At 40.0% G+C, this 7,008-nt stretch overlaps 1 pseudogene; it reads left to right on the top strand.

Annotated features, from left to right (window-relative positions):
* The first annotated feature begins 341 nt into the window (after nucleotides 1–341).
* LOC140711221 (large ribosomal subunit protein uL23 pseudogene) lies at nucleotides 342–954 on the top strand (annotated as a pseudogene).
* The last annotated feature ends 6,054 nt before the right edge of the window (nucleotides 955–7,008 follow it).

Genomic DNA, 7,008 nt, shown 5'->3' with positions numbered 1-7,008 from the left:
TTCTAGTAGTTTTATTTACACATATTGATTATAATTTTAATACTTAGTAATCATTTATTTTCCAGATAAAACTAACAAGTAAATAGTTATAAACTGTCATATATTAGCATTCCATAGTACGTTAGAAAATGTATGAGTATACCATCTCCCAACATCTACAGGGATGTGTTTCCTCATCGTACAATTTCTCATCGTGGTAGACAAAAACATGTTTATTAATGGTCTAAAATATCTTTAGTCTCTCTATAAAAATAAGAAGCAAAAAGTATATAAACTTGATTTATGTTCAATAATTAATGTCTTAGTATTGTATCTTATTTATAAATGGTCTAGATATTTAAAGCAAATCTGTTACTTAGCTTAACTTTAAGGTTAAAAATTACCAAAAAGTATTTTGGAAACTACTATTAAGCAGATTTACAGTAAACAAATTATTTTTGAAATAATGTTTTTTGCTTTTCACAAGATGGCACCGAAAGTGAAGAAGGAAGTTCCTGCCCCTCCTAAAGCCAAAGCCAAAGCCAAAGCCAAAGTTTTAAAGGCCAAGAAGGCAGTGTTGAAAGGTGTCCACAGCAACACACAGAAAAGAAGATCCACATGTCACTCACCTTGAGGTGGCCCAAGACACTGCGACTCCAAAGACAGCCCAAATATCCTCAGCAGATCACCCCCAGGAGAAACAAGCTTGACCACTATGCTATCATCAAGTTTCCGCTGACCACTGAATCGGCCTTGAAGAAGATAGAAGAAAACAACATGCTTGTGTTCATTGTGGATGTTAAAACCAACAAGCACCAGATCAAACAGGCTGTGAAGAAGCTCTGGGACATGGATGTGGCCACAGTCAACATCCTGATTCGACCTGATAAAGAGAAGAAGGCATATGTTCGACTGTCTCCTGATTATGATGTTGGATGCTCCTTTGGATGTTGCAACAAAATTGGGATCATCTAAACCGAGTTCAGCTGGCTAACTCTAAATATATGTGTATCTTTTCACCATAAAAAAGAAATAATGTTTTTCATAAGAATGACAACTTAATTAGAATCAAATTTATAAGCTTTAAGATTTTACATTTCTAGTAAGTATAATATTAGCTTATTTGAGTAGAACTCAAGCAGAATAGGAAATTATGTTTGTTTCATATTCAATAGTGGCAACTTTGAAGACATAGTTGTTTTATTACACCAAAAATATTATATTAACCTTATTTAACTAAGTTTTATCTAAATCGTGTTAACTTAAAAAACATTTGATCAGTTCCTATATTTCTAGGAGTTTGGTGAATATTTATTTATAACTGCTTATTTTTTTCCAAGCCAAGTTAGAATAGAGCACCTTTAAAGGATTTTATAAATGAATTTTGCAACGCTATCCTGAGTTAAGAAAATATCACATATACATAACACACATTAATAGATATACAAACACAAATAGAGATTTCATAGCTTTCATCCTGAAATTTCAGCCACGAATCAGGCATAAATATTCTGACGGTTAATTTTAGACATCTACTTGACTGGATTAAGAGACACACATAGCTGGTAAAACACAATTTCTGGGCATATGTGTGAGGGTGTTTCTGGAAGACACTGAGATAACCCTGACCCAATGTAGATGGGCACAGATGTGGTTTAGCTGTGTCCCCACTCAGATCTCATCTTGAATTGTAGTTCCTATAATTCCTACATGTCGTGGGAGGGACCCAGTGGGAGGTGATTGAATCATGGTGGTGGTTACTGCCATGCTGTTCTCATGATAGTGAGTGAGTTCTCATGATCTGATGTTTTTATAAGGAGCTTTTCCCGTTTGGCTCAGCACTTCTCCTTGTTGCTGCCATGTGAAGAAGGACGTCTTTGCTTCCCCTTCCACCATGATTGTGAGGCCCCTCCAGCCATGTGGAACTGTCAGCCCATTAAACCTCTTTGTTCTTTATAAATTGCTCAGACTCAGGTATTTCTTCATAGCAGTGTATAAATGGATGAATACAGGCACCATCCAATTGGTTGAGAACCCAGATAGAACAAAAAGGAAGAGGAAAGGGGAATTTTCTCCTTCTGAAATGGAAACACCCTTCTTCTCCTGCCCTTGACATCAGAACTTCAGGGTCTCAGGCCTTCGGCCTCAGAATGAGAGTTACACCATTGGCTTCCCTTATTCTGAGTCCTTTGGACCTGGACTGAGCCATGCTACGCTTTCCTGGTTCTCCAACTTGGAGACAGGCTATCTTGGAACTTCTCAGCCTTCATAATTATGTGAACCAATTCCCCTAATGAGTCTTCTCTCATCTGTCTATCTACATATATCACATTGATTCTGCCTTTCTGGAGAACCCTGACTAATGTGATTACAATAATACAAAATTCACTAGTTTATACAGAAGACTTGGATTTTGTCTTTGCCCCATTTTTTATTTGTATTATAACTGTGTTTCTGGAAAATGGAACAAGTTTTTACCTTCTTCATATGAGGGCTAAAGCTTTTTACTCACTAATACTTTTGGAGATTTGTAAGATTTTCTTTTGTTTTGACATACAATCTTATGGAGGCTGAGAAATAATTTTTTTCTGTTTTATTTTTCAGCCCCAGGTGTTTGCTTTTGCAGATTCTTGAGCATGTTGAGAGCCTCCAAGGCATGGAGCAGGGTGCCTAAAGTTTCGGTGATTATAGGGAGTTGAGAGACTCAAACGGGAAGGGAAAGGTCTAAAAGGAGGCAGTTTGGAAGATAAAAATTTTCTCAAAGGAGCCATTAAAGTTCTAAATAATTCTTATTCTTAGTAAAGTCATGCAAACAGGAAAGGAAGTAGACAGAATTAGTTCCATATTGTTGCAACATATAGTCAGCAGAGGTTTGAGAAGGGAGAATTTAGTCAACTGAGAAGTTCCCATGAAAGGAGCAAGATCAAGATCACAGAGACACCATGAGACAAAAAGCCAGGAATAACGTCCAACCCAAGAGGAGAACACAGAGGCCTCAAAACCAAAGCTAGGATGAGAAACTTGTAGCCCAAGAGTTACCTTCCAGACAAAGAAGCCTGAGATTCCAACCCAGCTTCAGAGTACTCACTCAAAATGTTACTGAAACTGTAGGCTTTTCAATGATTTAGCCATGCATGCAAAAGGCATTCCCTAAGGTGGTACAGAAGATGGAGCCTCCATATCCAAAGATAGCCAAGGGGAAAGAAAGACCCATGTTGGCAGAGCCAGTGGGCAAAGGCAACAAAAACGGAGACAAGAATCCTAATGGGATGAGATCCTTTCAGATTTAGGCTTTTACAAACTCCTGAGAATTGGCAGGTTGACAGCCATAAATGGGGTACCAACTTTTCTAGTCATTGGATTACAAGTTCTTCAGCATCCAAAATGATTAACAAAATGACAATTTCTAGTGCTTTTGTGGGAGAGTATGGAAGGTCTTTTTGAACCTTTTAATGCTGTCAACAGAAGACTGATGACATTCATAAATTTGGAAAGGAGACATTTCTTTATTTTTATGTGTTTTTTTGAGATGGAGTTCCACTCTTGTTGCCCAGGCTGGAGTGCAATGGTGTGATCTCGGCTCACTGCAACCTCCACCTTCTGGGTTCAAGCGATTCTCCTGCCTCAGCCTCCCAATTAGCTGGGATTACAGATGGCCACCACCAAGCCTGGCTAATTTTTTGTATTTTTAGTAGAGACAGGGTTTCATCATGTTGTCCAGGCTGGTCTCAAACCCCTGACCTCAGGTGATCCACCTACCTTGGCCTCCCAAAGTGCTGGGATTACAAGCATGAGCTGCCACACCCAGTGAGAGATTTATTTCCTACAAAGGGTTGTAGCCTGCAGGATTGTCCTTCTGACAGACTGGGAAGCATAGCCTCCATCCAGAAGCCAGAAACAGATGCTTCAAGGGAGATGTAAAGGAAATAGTAATTTATGCTGAGTGGAATTGGCAAAAACATATATTTAATAAACTCTAGGAGGAGTCATTAATATTTATGAAAGGAGAAATGCATACTTATGCAATTGAGTTTCTTGCTTCTTCATGGGTCCCATGAAAAAAATGGCAGTGTTAGCACAATCCCAGGGTAGAGTTTTCAGCCTTCTGACATTAAAAGGTGAAGCAGGGGACATGAAAACTCGCTCTGTGCATCCTCTGTACACAGACCAGAACCTCTCTGTCATGGGTGGTCTCTTATTAGGCAAGAAAGGAGAGGTTGATATCAGCGGCAGTGCCTTTGAAAGGGCTGGTTTCTGTTTAATCCTTAGGGAAGAAAGCCTCATCATGGTTAGCAAACGAGGGGGTATAATGAGGTGCATCTGAGCCCCATCATCCCATCCTGGCCAAGCTGAGAACTCAGTTTTGAAAGTTACTGTGTGGTTCCCTCAGCCAAGAGTTGGTCTGTTCAGTCAGTTGGGAGCTTAGGATTTCATTTTCATTTATCAATGCTAATGGGAAAGAGTACACTGTCTTCATGGCAGCTGAATTTGCAAGAAACTCCTTGGATGGAGTTAACGGTAGCTGTATTTTTCTGTGAGCTCTGCTTTAATTGGATAAAGTAAGTTCTGGTAAGATTTCTTCCTTTATCTTCAGTATCTCAAATGTGTTCATTTAAATAATCTTTATAAGAACTCTTGATGTCTGAGTGGATTCCCACACAGTCATCTACTATAAGACTTTCTGATCTTTTTTTCCTTTGGTCATTATGAATAGAGCTTCTGTAAATAATTGCATGGTAGCTTTTATTTAGAAATAACATCAAAGTAGTTGTCAAAATACTTACGAATGTGATTTTTGGATTGTAAGGTGAGACTGTTTAGCTTTGGGAAAAACTGCCCAACTTGTAATAGAGGAGGAAAAATAATTTTCTGTGTTTTTGGAATTCTTAGATGGGACCTTCTGTAACAAATGACAGATTAAAAAGAGAAAAACAGAAAAGTTTAAAAACATGTATATCTTATTCATAAGACTCTTTAGTGATTTAGTTATCCTTCTGTTCTTGGTGCTGAGAGAGAGAGGTAGCTTTTAAATGGGGATTTCCTTTACAGATGTACATTTTCCTTACACAAGGGTAACTTCTACTCTGTTTTCAGAACTTCCTTTGTTGGCATTTTTTTCAAAATAATCAGCTTGGAATAATTCTTAAGCCAAAGGGACATATTTCTGGGTGGTATATTCTGGTTTCCTACCATTACATTTTAGGGTGGCATATTTTGGTCTTGTACACTGTGTTCCACCAGCAATGAAACGAGTTCTTGTTTTTCCTCCAGCAATTTGTCATTTTTGAAAGAGTTTAGCAGTTCTAACAGATATAGACCAGCTGTGCTATCTCATTGTGGTTTTCAGTTATCTACTACGTTGAGCATCTTTTGGTATGTTTACTTGCCTTCTGTAGATCATCTTTGGTGAGGTGTTCGTTCAGATCTCTGTGCATTTTTAATTGGGCTGTTTAACTTATTGTTCAGTTTTAAGAATTCTGTATGTATTTTGAATACAAATTCTTTCTCAGATGTGTATTTTGCAAATATTTTTTTCCAATACGTGACTTGTCTTTTTGTTCCCTTACAAGGTATTTTCCAGAGTATTAACTTTAAATATTAAGAAATCCACATTGTCATTTCTTCTGTGTATATCAACCTTTTGTGCCATTTGTTAAAATTCATTACCAAACCCAAAGGCACATAGCTTTTCTTTTATAGTTTCTTCTAGAAATTGTATAATTTTGCATTTTTAGTGTAAGGATGATTTTGAGTGATTATTTGTGTAAGTTGTAAAGTTTTCATCTACATGCATATCATTTGCTATGGTTTCCAATTCATTGTTCCCTCACTATTTCTGGGAAAGACACAGGATAGTGGGCTCTGTTAGAGTAGATAGACAGCTAGACATGAACAGGAGGTTGAGCTCCTGGAAAAGGGAAAGTCTGGGAAGGCTCACCTGGAGGGACCACCAAAAATTCACATATTAGTAGCATCTCTAATGCTGGAGTGGATGGGCACTTGTCAGTTGTGGGTAGGAGGGAGAAGATCTACCTATGCAGAAAGAAACACCCTAGAACTCCTCTTAAGATGCCCCAGTCATCATTCACTCTGCAGTAAAAATGTCACAATATTGGTAGCTACAGGCTGATAAGGACAAAGGGGACATTCTTAAAAGAAACCTGGCACCATAAGTACAGATTAGGGCAGAGAAGGACATTCAAAAGAGATGGGCGCAGTAGGTACAAACGTGACCACTGTCAGCCTTCCTGGGATGGTGGGAAGGAGCCCAGTGTCAGAGTGGATTCTGATCGATGACCACACATGTGCGTCAACCAACAGTGTGGAGGTCCCACAAGCCTAAGTGGGGCAAGTTGGGGACCTAAGGCACTAGCAGGAAAACCAAAGAAAACAGAGGCAGACCTGAGACAGAGGCAGGAATGTGAAGAAGTCCAAAATAAAATTCCCTGCAGAGGACTCTTAGGCTGCTTTCCTGCATGATCAGTCTACTCCTCCCTATTTTTCTACAATAAGCTCCTCACACTGTATTTTTTTTAATGAAGTTGTCTGCCATTTTCGTACTGCCTCTTGGTGAAAATCTTTCTTCCAAGTTGGAAAAGAACTGGGACATCAGCTCTCCCCAGTAATAGCTCCATTTCAGTTTGAATTTCCAGAACTGGTGGCACTTAATAACTGTCGCTCTGACTTGAAGTGCTGCAGGAGGCGGCCAGTAGGGGGCGCCAGCCGTCACACCTGGAGCAAGAGGGCCCTGCATAGCCCCCATCTGTCTGCAGGTGGCGTGCTGCCACCACACTGCCAGCAAGAGGGCCCGGCAGTGTCCCCAGCATCCAGCAAGAGGCATATGACGACTACACTGTGAGCAAGAGGATCCTGCATTGTCCTTAGCTGCCAGCAGGTGGCGAACGGGCACCACACGACGAGCAAGAGGAGCCTGTAGTGTCCTGGTGGGCAGCAGGGGGCGTCCTGCCACTCCACTGTGAGCAAGAGGATCCTGTAGTGCCCCCAGCGGCCAGAAGGGGGCGTGCACCC

Source organism: Chlorocebus sabaeus, unplaced genomic scaffold (genome assembly GCF_047675955.1).
Source record: "Chlorocebus sabaeus isolate Y175 unplaced genomic scaffold, mChlSab1.0.hap1 unalloc_scaffold_299, whole genome shotgun sequence".
In the NCBI taxonomy this organism is placed as follows: Eukaryota; Metazoa; Chordata; class Mammalia; order Primates; family Cercopithecidae; genus Chlorocebus; species Chlorocebus sabaeus.
The sequence above is the reverse complement of the archived record's forward strand: the minus strand, read 5'-3'. Positions and strand labels throughout refer to the sequence as shown.